Source organism: Eretmochelys imbricata, chromosome 28 (assembly GCF_965152235.1).
Source record: "Eretmochelys imbricata isolate rEreImb1 chromosome 28, rEreImb1.hap1, whole genome shotgun sequence".
Taxonomy (NCBI): domain Eukaryota; kingdom Metazoa; phylum Chordata; order Testudines; family Cheloniidae; genus Eretmochelys; species Eretmochelys imbricata.
The window spans coordinates 4,304,335-4,321,184 of NC_135599.1; the positions used below are offsets into that span (position 1 = coordinate 4,304,335).

The window sequence follows — 16,850 nt, forward strand, 5'->3', positions numbered from 1 at the left end:
CACCGATACCTCCTGCCCCTTCTGGCTGGTTCATTGCGCTGTTTGGAACCTGCACCTAAAATTACACCCTCCCTGGGAGCAAGATTCAAAACTGCCCAAGGAAACCCCATTGGGTTTCAAGTGCCGCACAAGCAGGGAGGCAAAGGGACAGTACAGGGTCGCAGAGCTTCTCCTTTGTCCCAGGGAGAAGTATCTAGTGGGCTAGATTAGGGGGGCTAATAGTCATGACTCCTGGGTTCTATTCCTGGCTGTGGGAGGAAAGGGGTGTCAAGTGGATTAGAGTGTGTGGGGGGGAGCTAGGAGTCAAAGAAAAAACACCTCCCTTGTGTTCAGCTTCAATGCACATTGAACAAGAACATGGCTTCTCATGTCTTAGGTTCTGATGCCATCGTGTGGCCATTTCATTTCACTTCTTCTTGTGAAAAGGTTTGGGTGCCTTGCACAGACACGTTATTTCCTGGGGAGAGACGGAGAAGTGGAAGCTGCATGGATTTCATCCTCCGAAAAATAGATTAAAATAATCCCCAGACAGCTCAGGCCCACCCGTCCCCCCTCGCTGCTGCCAGTGAAGCTCAGTTCTGGGCCTGGTGTGCAGTAAATGTGGGGGAGATGCCTGCCTGCCTGGACTTTTCGGGAGAAAAAGTCCGACACGATGCCATGCCTGGTGCAGGAGATGCAGATGTGTTGCTTGATTGTTTTTCTCATTTTAAATGTACTTGATCATTTCGATGGCAAAAAATCTTTGAAAAAGACCATGAAAAAAAGAAGAAACCATGAAAATACCCAAGGGAGAGAGGGGGTTTCTGAGAGCCGGGGCAGAGATGGAGATTTTCATGAAACAGGGACAGGGCAAAGCAGGGAGCAAAGGGGGAGGTTTTTTTGCAGTTCCGTTTTTACCAGCCTCACATCCTGGAGTCCCTAATGTCCCAGCTTACCCGCAACGTGTGACCTTGAGACTCCTCCCCACTGCAAAAACTGCAGATCCCCCAGCACTCCTTAACCGAGTGTATCTCTGCACCCTCAGTCCAGGGCAGGCCCTCTCTCTCCCCCACATAGAGAAACTGGCCCTGCTGCAAAGTGACCCCTGAGAACCAGCAACCTCCAGGACAGAGGGTTTGGCCCTCAGAGCAGGGAATGTGTCCCCCATGCTGCCGTTAGGCCCCTGGAGGCTCTGGAAACAGGAGGGCTCTGAGCGTAGCCCATCCCAAACAGCCCCCGTCTGGGGATGTAGCTCAGTGGTAGAGCACATGCTTTGCATGTATGAGGCCCTGGGTTCGATCCCCAGCATCTCCAAGTCTCTTTTCACCCTGCTGCTTTGCTCAGGCCCAGAGGGGATGTGGCCCAGCAGGAGTTTCAGTCCTGCTCAGTGCGGGGCAGGTGCCCATTGCACGGAAGGTCTGTGGGGGTTTCTGCTCCTAAGTCACTTTGGTACATTTAAGATTCCCACCCAAGGGGTGGCTTGGGACAGTAGCGGATGAGAAGGGGGAATCCTCCAGCCCTGGAGGGAAAGGTCCCGTCTGCCCAGACTGAGGGGCAAGGAGAGGGAGGGGCAGTCAGTGCTCAGAGAGGAGAGAGCTCAGTGATTTACACCCATCAGGGGACACTGTCTTTTTGAGGCGGGTGCAGCTGGCTTGGGATGGTGCTGACGATAGATAGAAAACAGGCTGGAGTCAATGACAGATGGGACCACAGAAGGGGAAGGCGAAGGGCATCTCCATAGAAGGTCCTGGGTGCTCAGATACCCCAGTTCTAGGTACCCTGGCCTTTCCCAGAGAGAAAAGACAAGGAGGGGCCCATCCCCCCGACAGTCATCCCATGGAGAAGAATCTGGTTGGGAGTGGGGTGAAGGTTCCCGCTGGACAAAGGGGAGCTGAAGTCCCCCAGCGTCCTGGAATTTAAGCAACCCAAGCTTCAAACCCTGCACGGATGGGGCCTGAGGGGCACCCGCAGAAGGTTGGGCTGGACAGGGGCGGCAGGTTTCTACAATTTTTGGTGGTTTCCAGAATGGGACCAAGTCCTGCCTCCCCGTCCACCTCCCCCCACATCTGCCTAAGGTTCTCGGAGGGAGATTGGGTATGGGAGGGAGAGGGAAAGGGGTTGGGCTCTGGGAGGGAGTTTGGGTGTGGGCTGTGGGTTGCGGCAGGGGGTTGGGGTGCAGGAGGGAATGCAGGGTGCGGGGTCTGGGTTGGGGTTGGGGGTTGGGGTGCAGGAGGGGGTGCGGGCGCAGGCTCTGGGAGGAAGTTTGGGTGTGTGGTGTGGGCTCTGGGCTGGAGCAGGGGGTTAGGGTGTGGGAGGGGGTGAGGAGTACAGGCTCTGGGAGGCAGTTTGGGTGCAGGTGTGGGGTCTTGGCTGGGGCAGGGTGTTGGGTTCAGGAATGGGTGGGGTGGCCAGGTTCTGGGAGGGAGTTCAGGTGCGGGCTATGGGCTGGGGGAGGGGGTTGGGGTGCGAGAGCAGGTGTGGGGGGAGGCCTGTGGGAGGAAGTTTGGGTGTGGGCTCTGGGCTGGGGGAGGGGGTTGGGGTGCAGGAGAGGGTGCAGGTCGGGCTCTGGGAGGGAGTTTGGGTGCAGGGGGTGGGATCTGGGCTGGGGAAGAGGGTTGGGGTGCGAGAGCAGGTGTGGGGGGAGTCCTGTGGGAGGAAGTTTGGGTGCGGGATGTGGGTTGGGGGTTGGGGTGCAGGAGGGGGTGCGGGCGCAGGCTCTGGGAGGAAGTTTGGGTGTGGGGTGTGGGCTCTGGGCTGGGGCATGGGGGTAGGGTGCAGGAGGGAGTGCAGGGGGTGGACTCTGGGAGGAGGTTTGGGTGCAGGGGGTTGGGGTCTGGGCTGGGGCTTGGGGTGCGTGTGGCGGTTCAGTGATCAGACAGAACACAGCTTTATCCAAGCAAGCAGGCTGGTCAGCGGAGATGGGCTGTTCTGCCCCCCCGCCTTCCACCTTCTCCTTTTATTATATTTCTCCCCCTAAGCATTACACACTGCTACCCAAAGGAATGTATGACGTTGATTCATATACTTAGTTACCATCCTTTAGCTACTACAATCCTGGTTCTCAGGCCTTGAGCCCAGGCTAAGAAAGCCTCCCACAGTTGCTGTCCAAACAATCAAGTTCTCATGGTTCATATCTAGCCCTTGTCCTTGGATAGAGCAATGTGTGCATTGCTTCTACGAAACAGTCAGGGTGTGCCCCGCCTGCTTCCAGGTGGAATAGCTAAACATTAACCCTTCATCTCCCCGTTTTTTATTTATTGATATTTGGCCATCTCATGGTAGCCGTCAATTTGTTTTGTCATGCTATTTAACTCCCAGACAGACAAGGACATAACCTGGGGAGCTTTCCAGGGCAAAATTTTACAAAGTCTTAACAAGGAAGGAATACATTGTACACAGCAGCAGCAAAAAAATAAGCCCAATGATTACAAACACAGAATAACCAAAAGCTCAACATCTGCAATATAATCATCTAAAAGGGGTACACTTCTTTTACTACAATTGTAACCAGCAAAAGGCAATATAAGTGTCATTCTACTAAGACAGCAAAGGGTGCCATCACTTAAATTTGCAGGAATATAATTAAAGGTGCGTGAACCACAAGTAAAAACCCATCCTGATGGTAGGATGATATGGCCATAATTATATGAAACATTAACAGCATGGGAACAATTTAAAAGGGGTTGAGAAATTTTTCGACAGCCCAAGGGCACCTTTGTACTAGTGCAGTTAACTACACGCGCACAGGTGACATTGTGAGCCCCGGGCGGGTACGGTGTGTGGAGGGATATAGCCGTGCGAGGCAGAATATAGTTGGCCGGGCCCCAATTAGCCATGCTAGAGTACTGGGAGGAAAGATACGCATAAGCAGAGAACAGTGTCTTATTCTCCATCTCCTCAGGGTGATGACATACTGGAATAAGGCATGTACCTAACAAATCTCCGGCTGCTACAGAATTAGATAAACAACAGTGGGTAACATTTGCTATTGAAGCCAATCTTTCCCATATGTTACATGTCATTCGGGCTTGTAACGGGGGAAGCACTTCCGAGCCAACCCCTACAGGAAATAGCAGGCACAAAAGGCACACAATCATCACAGAATTAGCAGTGATTTGGGCGAGAATCGCCACAAATAAAGTCTCAGGAGTCTCTGGCTGTTGATCTGCTGCCAGTCTTCGTTGGGCCGCGGCGACCAATGCTTTTACTGCTCCCCATGTCACGGGCTGGCTTGGGACGCTACGCCTCCTCCGTTTCCGTCCCACTGTTGTTGACCCGGGGGGCAACGCGGTCTCCTCCAAGGTCAGCTGAAACTCCGGTATGGGATTCAACAGTCCCTGGTGCCATGCCATGTTGTTTAAGTGCCGGTCGCACACACCGAGCTGGAACCCACAACGGTCCTGCAGGGAGAGACACAGCAGCATATCCCCGACCCCAAGTGATTAGAGGTACTGGGCCCAGCCACTGTGGATCGGGCAGCTGACGGTAAAAGACACGCGGTCTTTCCAGTACCTCAGATTTGTGAAAATGCCAATCCGCAGGGGTCTGCTGATCAGCATTCAGTGTTAAATTATTTAAAGTAAACAAGAGGATGTGCATTTGTTGTTGAATGTCTCCTAAGGTTCGGAGACGCAGCTCCCCTTGTTTTAATTGTTTATCTAGCAAGGTTTTGAGTGTGCGATTGGCGCGTTCAACAATGACTTGGCCCGTGGAATTATAAGGGATTCCATGTTTAAGACGGACGTCCCAGCGGGCACAAAAGGTGGAGAGGGCTGCAGAGCAGTAGGCTGGGGTATTATCTGTTTTAATTTGGCAGGGGCGACCCATAACAAAAAAGCAGGCCAGCAAATGATGAATAACTTTGTTAGTGGCTTCCCCACGTTGTGGGGAAGCTCAAAAGAAAGCCTGAATAAGTATCAACAAAGACATGTAAAAACAAATAGGGGCGGAATTGTGGCACATGAGTAACATCCATCTGCCACAGCTGATTTGCTGCGGTACCTCGGGGGTTAACGGCATAAGAAAAAGTAGGAGCAGCAGAAGCACAGTGGGGGCAGGAAGGACCAATGGAACGTGCATGATCAGCAGGAATGTGAAACTGCCGGGCCAAAACAGAGGCAGACTGCTAAAAAAAGGCATGGCTTTCAATGGGGTCAAAAAAAGGGAATTTACCTGACCACGCAACGCGCGACCGGCGTGTGCAGTGCCCTCAGCGAGTGGCCCAGGCAGAGGGGTATGACTGCGAATATGAGCAACAAAATAAGGGAAATGACAAATGGCAAAAAGGTGCTGCAAAAACAAAAACAGGCGAAGGAGGTCTGCATCAACCTGAGGGGTAATGAGGGCAAGGGGTAAATGATCAATTACCTAATAAACATAATGGGTAGCCACAATTAAATTAAAGGGACAAACAGCAAAAGGTTGAAAGGCCAAAATAACAGCAGCTAATTCTGAGGGCAAAGGGGGATGGTGAAAAAACAACCTTTTAAATCTAACACACAAAGTTGATTGGTTTGAGGAATTAAATTTGGATTTGGTAAGCCAAATTGCAAGGGGCCCATAGGTTGGATGCGTTTATTTATTTCCCTTAAATCACGTAACAGCCGCCAAGCACCCGATTTTTTCTTAATAACAAACACCGGGGTGTTCCAGGGACTAGTGGAGCTCTCCAGTCGCTGTGCTTGCAAATGCTGCTGCACAAGCGAATGAAGTGCTTTTAGCTTTTTTAGAGGGAGGGGCCACTGGTCAATCCATACGGGCTCTAAGGATTGCCATACCAAGGGTAAGGCGGAGGGCACGGTGGGTGAGGGAGGGTTTTGGGCCATCAGATGTTAATATCGAGGGTGGTGTCTAACTTTGTAAGTAAATCACGGCCCCAAATATTGAGGTGGACAGGGAGCACAAAAGGGCTGATAGTAGCAAGGGTACAGCCTCCCGGTTTAGAGACCGTGACCCAAGACAAACTTTGGCGCCCGGGTTTACTACCCCCGATCCCCCACAATTCTCTAGAAGGAACCGTAGGCCAACTAACCGGCCACTCCAGATCACGAATCACCGTAAAGTCAGCTCCAGTGTCCACCAGCCCTGTAAAAGGAACATCATTTAAGAGAAGTGTTAACTGAGGTTTCGAGGGGCGGACTGACATTGTCAGAGCAACAAGTGGAGAAGACGCACTGTGAGACGGCAAGTGAGACAACGTTGATCCAAAGCCACCTCCGCCCCGAGTTCGATCCTCGGCAGCTGGCACCTGATAGGGGACTAAAATCAATTGTGCAATTGACCGTCCACGCGGGAGCGACTGTGGAAGATGAGTCCACACCTGAACCTTAATAATGCCAGTGTAATCAGCATCAATGACCCCTGGAATGACAAAAAAGCCCTGTTTCCCAGCATGTGAGCGAGGGAGAACAAGACCTACAAAGCCGGCAGGGAGAGGTCCCGTCACCTGTGTAGGTATGGCACAGACCTCCCCTGGCAGCCGAAAGTCAGTGTCCTCCTGCATGATCAAATCAAGCCCTGCACTTCCAGCAGTCGCCGCCCTCACAGAGTCTACGGATTCCAAGGCAGAGGAGCGATTGTCTGAGTAGGAAACACCCCCATTTGGCCCTGGGTTCGGGGGGGACCCGTCGCGCGGTTTCCCGACCCGCTACGACACTGATTAGCCCAGTGATAACCTTTCCCACACTTGGGGCACTTCTTTGAGGGTCGGGCTGGTGCCTTAAATGAGCGGCACTCCCGCTGAAAGTGACCCTCCTTACCACAGCGGTAACAGCGCTTCCCCTCCTTCCCAGTTTTTCTGAGGGCGGCAGCCAGAACTCCAGCCTTGTGGGCTTGTGTGCCGATGTTCTGGCACGCCCGCAGCATGTCTGAGAGCTCTAAAATACCAGAGGCTTGCGCTGCCTGGAGAGCACGGCGGCAATCCTCGTTTGCATTTTCAACTGCCAATTTTAACAGGAGCTCGTGAGCTGCCTCAGTGTTATCCACCTGTCGGAGGATAGCCTCCTGCAATCTGTTGGTAAAATCCAAAAAGGACTCTGAGGCACCCTGACGGATACTGACAAAGCTTTTGGTAGGCTTGCCTGAATCCGGGACCTTCTTGAAAGCATGCTGGGCACAGGTGGTGTCAAGGTTCCTCCCCCACTCTGAACTCTAGGGTACAGATGTGGGGACCTGCATGAAAAACCTCCTAAGCTTATCTTTACCAGCTTAGGTCAAAACTTCCCCAAGGTACAAAGTATTCCACCCGTGGTCCTTGGAATGGCCGCTACCACCACCAAACTAATACTGGTTACTGGGGAAGAGCTGTTTGGACGCGTCTTTCCCCCCAAAATACTTCCCAAAACCCTGCACCCCACTTCCTGGACAAGGTTTGGTAAAAAGCCTCACCAATTTGCCTAGGTGACTACAGACCCAGACCCTTGGATCTTAAGAACAATGAACAATCCTCCCAACACTTGCACCCCCCCTTTCCTGGGAAATGTTGGATAAAAAGCCTCACCAATTTGCATAGGTGACCACAGACCCAAACCCTTGGATCTGAGAACAATGAAAAAGCATTCAGTTTTTTACAAGAAGACTTTTAATAGAAAATAGAAGTAAATAGAAATAAAGAAATCCCCCCTGTAAAATCAGGATGGTAGATATCTTACAGGGTAATTAGATTAAAAAACATAGAGAACCCCTCTAGGCAAAACCTTAAGTTACAAAAAAGATACACAGACAGAAATAGTTATTCTATTCAGCACAATTCTTTTCTCAGCCATTTAAAGAAATCATAATCTAACACATACCTAGCTAGATTACTTACTAAAAGTTCTAAGACTCCATTCCTGGTCTATCCCTGGCCAAGCACAGCATACAGACAGACACAGACCCTTTGTTTCTCTCCCTCCTCCCAGCTTTTGAAAGTATCTTGTCCCCTCATTGGTCATTTTGGTCAGGTGCCAGCGAGGTTACCTTTAGCTTCTTAACCCTTTACAGGTGAGAGGAGCTTTCCCCTGGCCAGGAGGGATTTCAAAGGGGTTTACCCTTCCCTTTATATTTATGACAGGTGGAAATAATGGGGAAGACGGCCTGAGGGAGTTGAGACTGCATCTCAATAGTAGCAAACGGGCCCTCCCCTGCCAAATGCTCATAAATGATACCGCGCTCTCTATGAACCTGAGCTTGGCGTTCTGCCATCTGCCGATACTCACTAAGCCAAATAACATACTGACTGGGTGACAACATCATGCGCAGCAGCGTTTTCCAATCCTCAGGGATTAGGGAGTACCCAGTACCCATCCCTTCAATGGGACCACGCACAAAGGTGCTAGTCAGGCCAAATTCACGAATTGCTTTCTTTACCTCTCTAACCACCGAGTATGGCAAAGTGGTCCAGGTGCCCACGGGGTTGCCCTGGTCATCATTCTGCCAGGTCACCGGGCAAACGGAGACCAGATCAGCCAGCTCCTCCGCTGTAAGATCTGATCGAGCTTTCGCTGCGTGAACCATTTGTTGCACCAGCGAAAGCTTCTGAGCAGATGCAGATGACCCTCCGGGGGGCCCCATGGGGGGAGGGTGATCACACACCGGCTCCGGTGGGGAAGGCCAGGGAGGCGGTGGTAATAGAGGCCCTGGGGGCGAAGCAGGGAGAGGGGGGGCTGTGGGTACGGGAGAGGGTCTTTCCGAAGCGACACGCTGGGTTGCATCGCCAGGAGGGGGGATGGCTGCAGGAGCGGACGGGGGTGGCGAGATCGGCAGCCCCTCTGTTGGTGCTGGAGAGGGCCTTTCCGAGGCGACACGCTGTACCACGTCGCGGCAGAGGTGCCAGGCATGTAAAGCCTGCACGGGCGCCTGAGGCTCTTTGTGCAATGTCTGGCCCAATCGCTCCCAGTCCGCTAGCTTAAGGCTTCCGGCTTCAGGGTACCACGGGCACTGGGCACGCACCTCCTGCAGCAGGAGAGTAAGTGCTCGAGCCGGGCAGTCATGCTGAGCCTAACGCAGCAAATACTGCAGCTCACTGCGGTGTTGCACTTGCAAAGCAGAGAGGGAGCTTCCCATCCTTACCACAATGAAAAATACTCACCGGAATCCGTGAAGCGGATGAGTGACGCGTCTGAAACCCTTGCCGGGCGAGGTGAGTGCTGAGGGCCCCACGTTTGGGCGCCAGTTGTGGCGATTCAGTGATGAGACAGAACACAGCTTTATCCAAGCAAGCAGGCTGGTCAGCGGAGATGGGCTGTTCTGCCCCCCGCCTTCCACCTTCTCCTTTTATTATATTTCTCCCCCTAAGCATTACACACTGCTACCCAAAGGAATGTATGACGTTGATTCATATACTTAGTTACCATCCTTTAGCTACTACAATCCTGGTTCTCAGGCCTTGAGCCCAGGCTAAGAAAGCCTCCCACAGTTGCTGTCCAAACAATCAAGTTCTCATGGTTCATATCTAGCCCTTCTCCTTGGATAGAGCAATGTGTGCATTGCTTCTACGAAACAGTCAGGGTGTGCCCTGCCTGCTTCCAGGTGGAATAGCTAAACATTAACCCTTCAGGGTGCGGGAGAGAGTGAGGGTGCAGCTCTTACCTCAGGCATCTCCCAAAAGCGACCCACACCCCTCTCTGGCAGCAGCTCCTAGGTGGGGGGTCTCTGCCCATCGCTGCCCACGGACACCACCCCAGCAGCTCCCATTGCCACAGATGGCAGAGTCGGCCCTCGGGGCGGGGGCAGCGTGTGGAGATCCCCCCACCCCCGGGGCTGCAGGGACGTGCCAGCCGCTTCCGAGACTGGCAGGCCACACGGAGTGTAAGCAGTGTCAGGGTGAGCCTCACCCTGACATCTGGTGGTGAGGTCTGGCAAGTTGTGGAAAAGAACTTCAGGGGCCGATCTCATTTGCATAGGCACACCCACCCCGCCTAGAACACGGCCATAGCTGCCCAAATGGTCACTTTGGCTGCTGTGGGATCCCCAGTGTCTCTGTTATTGGGGCAGAAAGAATAAATTGTTATTACCCTGATTATGGGAACTGTGCTGGGAACTGTACTTGGCCTTTTGTTATGATGGAGGGACTCACCATCAAGTAAGTAGCACTCGCTAGGCAAGGATCATGGGTTCCAAAACTCTGTGAATTGAGAGAGGTTGGGGGTAAGTCTTAATACTTGGTGGCATGGGTCCCTTAGTGAGGGCCTTACATGCTAATTTGCCCTTTCTTCTCTTTCCACTGTAGAATCTCAGAGCTAATCTTGATTGTATTAGAAGTCTAGTTACAGGCTGCTGAGCTCATTTCGGGCTAATGGTGTCCCAGCACTGAGGCTCCTCTCCTACAAGCTGATTTCACCAAAGAGCTGAACTGAGTAAGAGCCGAAATCACTGAGCGTTGTGTTAAGTAGTGGGGGAGCCTGAAGATCTATTGTGGAGAAGTTTGCGGGATGGCTGGAGTGCCTTGTGGACAGGCTGGTGGAGCAGTTCATGGGACGGCGGGAGCTGCTGGTGGGACGCGGAGCAGTTCGTGGGACGGCGGGAGCTGCTGGTGGGACGCAGAGCAGTTCGTGGGACGGCGGGAGCTGCTGGTGGGACGCGGAGCGGAGCTGAGTGAAGCAGTTTGTGGGGCGGCTGGTGGAGCGGAGGCCTGTGGAGCTGTGGGATGGTCAGCTTCAGATCATGTAAGGTGCCTTTTACCCCCGCCCCCATCTCCACCCAGCTTGGGAGGTAAAGCTCTGCAGATAAACTTTTGAACTTTGGGGCTGCCCTGACCAGGGACAGAGACTTTTGGGTCATTGGACTTTTGGGATTTTGGGTGATTTGGGGTTGCTGGACTCAAGAACCAAAGGGAAAGGGCATGCCCCAATTTGCTTGGGGTGGGTTTTTTTTTGCTCGTGGGTTGTATTATGAATCCTGTTGGTGGTGTTTCCCCAACATAATGCCACATTGTTTCTCTCTGTTATTAAAAGGCTTTTTGCTACACTCAGACTAGGTGCTTGCGAGAGGGGAAGGATTGCCTCTGGGAGGCGCCCAGCGGGGGTGGTACATATTTGTCCCAGGTCACTGGGTGGGGGCTCGAGCCGGTTTGCATTGTGTTATTGGAATGGATCCCCTAGATATTGAACCCGGCCCTTGTTGCTGCCAACTCTGACGGGCAGAAGGGTTACACGGAGCGAGGGTGGGCAGGAAGCCGCCTTAGGCCCCTTGTGCTGCCGGTGATGGCGGTGGGGGTTCCCGGGCCCTTTTAAATTGCCCAGGGGCAGCAGGCGGGGCTGGGGGAGACACCGGCCCCCGGACTTTGGTGGAGCCAGGCCCCCGTGGTCTTATGTTGCTGGAGCATGGGCACCAGGGGCCCAGATGAGGCGCCTCCCCTGCGGCTGGAGGAGCATGGGTGCTAATCCACCTTTCGGCGTGTTGGTTTTTGGAAGGTTAAATGAAGGCAGCCTCTGCTCTGGGCTCGCCCAGTTTCAGGGCCTGACGCTGCTTTGCACAACGATGAATCTCGGAACAGGCCATCAATGAAATGACGGCAGAACCTGAGGAAGGAAAAGCCTCCGGGTTCGTCTGTGGGCCTTGAGGCTGAACGGGAGCCGTAGTTTGACTCGCTTTGTGGCTGCGGCCGGTAAAATGTCAGGACAAAGTCGTCCCAGTGATTGTGACACTGGGTTTGAGGCGGCTTTGGTCTTATTAAAATGTGACTAGCATGGAACACTTGTGTTTTTAAAGGTGGCTTCCCCAAGCAATCCCAAGTTGTTTTTCCCAGAGCTGGGTGATGGTGGGCAGCAGGGGATCTCCCCAGTCTGTGGGGGAATCTCTCTGGGCCCCACTGTTAGTTCTCCAGCCTTTCTCCCCCTAACCACGCACACCCCTCCCCTCTCCACTATCAATGCTTTACAGCGACCCCTCCCTCCCCTTATGGGATACAGCCTCTCAGTGACCGAGACTGACTGGGGCTCCTCTGTGCATGGCTCCAATGGGGAAGGAAAGAGTCTGACGGGGGAGAGGAAGGAGACAGGCCGAAGGAGTCAAATGGGGCTAGACGAGAATAGAGAATAGAGGAGATTTTCTTCCTATTAAAATGGACTGGAGTCTCATTGCTGGAAAGCCACATCTTGAGTGAGGTTTGAACCGGCAGCCTTTCAATTGCCAGGCAAAGGTGCGAACCACAGAGACCGATCACGGCCGACTTCCCAAAGCTGTCGAAGGAGCCCCTGCAGGGGTGCAAGTGGTTAGTGCAAAGGTCAATATTGCTGGGGTTGTGAGTTCAAGCCTTCCCTGCAGCCCTGGTTTCTATTACCCCATGGAGCTTCCCCAGCTTGCTTGTCCTAATTCACATGGAAAGTGCCATGAGAGGAAGGTCTGAAATGTGGACGTTGGTGCAAAGCTTGGGACCCCCCACCAATGCTGCCATTAGCTGTGGGTGGGTTGCTCAGGGGCAGGGAGAATTGATTTCTTTGCTGCTGAGAAAGCTGCCAGGACAGGTCTGTGGGCACCAGAGCTCCCCACTTCTTCCAGCACATGCCAGGCTCTGTCACTCCTGGAGGAGGGTCATAGAATCATAGAAGATCAGGGTTGGAAGGGCCCTCAGGAGGTATCTAGACAAACCCCCTGCCCAGAGCAGGACCAACCCCAACTAAATCATGCTAGCCAGGGCTTTGTCATGCCTGACCTTAGAAACTTCTAAGAAAGGGGATTCCACCACTTCCCTAGGTAATGCATTCCAGTGTTTCACCACCCTCCTAGTGAAAAAGTTTTTCCTAATATCCAACCTAAATCTCCCCCACTGCAACTTGAGACCATTCCTCCTTGTCCTGTCATCTGCTATCACTGAGAATAGTCTAGACCATCCTCTTTGATCCACCTTTCAGGTAGTTAAAAGCAGCTATCAAATCCCCCTTCATTCTTCTCTTCCGTAGACTAAACAATCCCAGTTCCCTCAGCCTCTCCTCATAACTCATGTGTTCCAGTCCCCTAATCATTTTTGTTGCCCTTTGCTGGACTCTCTCCAATTTCTCCACATCCTTCTTGAAGTGTGGGGCCCAAAACTGGACACAGTACTCCAGATGAGGCCTCACCAATGTCGAATAGAGGGGAACGATCACGTCCCTCGATCTGCTTGCAATGCCCCTACTTATACACCCCAAAATGCCATTGGCTTCTTGGCAACAAGGGCACACTGTTGACTCATATCCAGCTTCTTGTCCATTGTCACCCCTAGGTCCTTCTCTGCAGAACTGCTGCCGAGCCATTCGGTCCCCAGCCTGTAGCGGTGCATTGGATTCTTCCGTCCTACGTGCAGGACTCTGCACTTGTCCTTGTTGAACCTCCTCAGATTTCTTTTGGCCCAGTGCTCCAATTTGTCTAGGGCCCTCTGTATCCTATCCCTACCCTCCAGCATATCTACCACTCCTCCCAGTTTCGTGTCATCCACAAATTTGCTGAGGGTGCAGTCCATGCCATCCTCCAGATCATTAATGAAGATATTGAACAAAACCGGCCCCAGGACCGACCCTTGGGGCACTCCGCTAGATACCGGCTGCCAACTAGACAAGGAGCCATTGATCACTACCCGTTGAGCCCGACAATCTAGCCAGCTTTCTATCCACCTTGTAGTGCGTTCATCCAGATCATAGGTCTTTAACTTGTTGGCAAGAATAGTGTGGGAGACCGTGTCAAAAGCTTTGCTAAAGTCAAGGAACAACACGTCCACTGCTTTCCCCTCATCCACAGAGCCAGTTATTTCGTCATAGAAGGCAATTAGATTAGTCAGGCATGACTTTCCCTTGGTGAATCCATGCTGACTGTTCCTGATCACCTTCCTCTCCTCTAAGTGCTTCAGAATTGATTCCTTGAGGACATGCTCCATGATTTTTCCAGGGACTGAGGTGAGGCTGACTGGCTTGTAGTTCCCAGGATCCTCCTTCTTCCCTTTTTTAAAGATGGGCACTACATTAGCCTTTTTCCAATCTTCCGGGACTTCCCCCGATTGCCATGAGTTTTCAAAGATAATAGCCAATGGCTGTGCAATCACATCCGTCAATTCCTTTAGCACTCTCGGATGCAGCTCATCTGGCCCCATGGACTTGTGCACGTCCACTTTTTCTAAATAGTCCCGAACCACTTCTTTCTTCACAGAGGGCTGGCCACCTCCTCCCCATGCTGTGCTGCCCAGTGCAGTCATCTGGGAGCTGACCTTGTTCGTGAAGACAGAGGCAAAAAAAGCATTGAGTATGTTAGCTTTTTCCACATCCTCTGTCACTAGGTTGCCTCTCTCATTTAGTAAGGGGCCCACAGTTTCCTTGGCTTTCTTCTTATTGCCAAAATACCTGAAGAAACCCTTCTTCTTACTCTTAACTTCGCTCGCTAGCTGCAACTCCAGGTGTGATTTGGCCTTCCTGATTTCACTTCTGCATGCCTGAGCAATATTTATAAACTCATCCCTGGTTATTTGTCCAATCTTCCACTTCTTGTAAGCCTCTTTTTTGTGTTTAAGATCAGCAAGCATTTCTCTGTTAAGCCAAGCTGGTCGCCTACCATATTTACTTTTCTTTCTACACATCGGGATGGTTTGTCTCTGTAACCTCAATAAGGATTCTTTAAAATACAGCCAGCTCTCCTGGACTCCTTTCCCCCTCATGTTATTCTCCCAGGGGATCTTTCCCATCAGTTCCCTGAGGGAGTCAAAGACTTCTTTTCTGAAGTTCAGAGTCCGTATTTTGCTGCTTTCCTTTCCTCCCTGTGTCAGGATCCTGAACTCGACCATCTCATGGTCACTGCCTCCCAGGTTCCCATCCACTTTTGCTTCCCCTACTAATTCTTCCCGGTTTGTGAGCAGCAGGTCAAGAAGAGCTCTGCCCCTAGTCGGTTCCTCCAGCACTTGCACCAGGAAATTGTCCCCTACAGTTTCCAAAATCTTCCTGGATTGTCTGTGCACCGCTGTATTGCTCTCCCAGCTGATATCAGGATGATTGAAGTTGCCCATGAGAACCAGGGCGTGCCACCTTGTAGCTTCTGCGAGTTGCCGGAAGAAAGCCTCATCCACCTCATTCCCCTGGTCCGGTGGTCTATAGGAGACTCCCACCACGACATCACTCTTGTTGCTCACGCTTCTAAACTTAATCCAGAGACTCTCAGGTTTTTCTACAGTTTCATACTTGAGCTCTGAGCAGTCATACTGCTCCCTTACATACAGTGCAACTCCCCCACCTTTTCTGGCCTCCCTGTCCTTCCTGAACAGTTTATATCCATCCATGACAGCACTCCAGTCATGCGAGTTATCCCACCAAGTCTCCGTTATTCCAATCACATCATAATTCCCTGACTTTGCCAGGATCTCCAGTTCTCCCTGCTTGTGTCCCAGGCTTTGTGCATTTGTATATAGGCACTTGAGATAACCCGCTGATCGCCCCTTGTTCTCAGTATGAGGCAGGAGCCCTCCCACCTCACACGCTCCAGCTCGTGCTTCCTCCCGGTATCCCGCTTCCCCACTTACCTCAGGGCTTTGGTCTCCTTTCCCTGGTGAACCTAGTTTAAAGCCCTCCTCACTAGGTTAGCCAGGCTGCTCACGAAGATGCTCTTCCCTCTCTTCGTTAAGTGGAGCCCGTCTCTGCCTAGCATTCCTCCTACTTGGAACACCATCCCATGGTTGAAGAATCCAAAGCCTTCTCTCCGACACCACCTGCATAGCCATTCGTTGACTTCCATGATTCGATGGTCCCTACCCCGGCCTTTTCCTTCCATGGGGAGGATGGACGAGAACACCACTTGCACCTCAAACTCCTTTATCCTTCTTCCCAGAACCACGTAGTCCGCAGTGATCCGCTTAAGGTAATTCTTGGCAGTATCATTGGTGCCCACGTGGAAAAGCAGGAAGGGGTAGCGGTCCGAGGGCTTGATGAGTCTCGGCAGTCTCTCCATCACATCGCAAATCTTAGCCCCCGGCAAGCAGCAGACTTCTCTGTTTTCCCGGTCAGGGCGGCAGATAGATGACTCAGTCCACCTGAGGAGAGAGTCCCCGACCACCACCACCCACCTCCTTCTCTTGGGAGTGATGGTCGTGGAACCCCCAACCCTAGGACAGTGCATCTCATGCCTTTCAACTGGTGGAGTCTCCTTCTGCTCCCTTCCCCCAGACGTATCATCTGGGTCACTCCCCGCAACTGTACCTGTGGAGAGAACATGAAAATGGTTACTTACCTGTGTCCGCTTTGCTGGTACATGGACGTTCCCCCTTCTTCTTCTGGAGGTCACATGTTGCCAGATTTCTTCACAGTCCTCCTGTCCCTGCTGTGCAGCCTGCTCTGAATCTTCAGAACCTTGTGCCCATAGAAGCATATCCTGATGTCTGTCCAGGAAATCTTCAGTTTCTCTTATGCAACGCAGGGTCGATCCCTGTTGCTCCAGACCTTGAACCTTCTCTTCCAATATGGAGACCAGCTTGCACTTTGTAGAGACAAAGTGGCTTCTGTCCTCTGGAAGAAAGACACACATGGCACATCCAGTGCAGGTCACAACAGTTGAACACTCCCCATCCATATTACCTTCCTACTATGAGCTTCCTCTGGAGATGCAGTAATTCCTCAGAGAAGTCGTTAGGGTGTAAGCCTCAGTGGGCTCACTCCAGGTGAACTCCCAGGCAAACTCCTGCTGTTTACTGCTCTGCTGTCCCCGCTGCTCTGCTGTTCCCTGCTGCTCAGCTGGTTCTATAAGCACCGAGCCTAAATCTCTTCCTAGCCTTCTTAGCGCAGCGGGCAGCGCATCAGTCTCATAATCTGAAGGTCCTGAGTTCAAGCCTCAGAGAAGGCAACTCTTCCTGCTCCCTGCTTTAGATTTTCTAACGGAAATCAGAGAAAAAAAGACTAGAGCTGAATGGTTTCTAGACACCCTCCCATCCATCTAACACAGACTTT

General features: G+C 52.2%; 1 protein-coding gene and 2 non-coding genes across 3 annotated transcripts in view; 2 read left to right on the forward strand and 1 right to left on the reverse strand.

The window, feature by feature from the left end:
- Positions 1-16,850, reverse strand: part of LOC144258246 (uncharacterized) — a 640,730-nt gene that overhangs the window by 378,138 nt on the left and 245,742 nt on the right. The window lies entirely within an intron of this gene.
- On the forward strand, positions 1,222-1,293 carry TRNAA-UGC (transfer RNA alanine (anticodon UGC)). The gene has a single exon. It is a non-coding gene; the product is annotated as a tRNA-Ala (tRNA).
- TRNAM-CAU (transfer RNA methionine (anticodon CAU)) lies at positions 16,674-16,746 on the forward strand. The gene has a single exon. It is a non-coding gene; the product is annotated as a tRNA-Met (tRNA).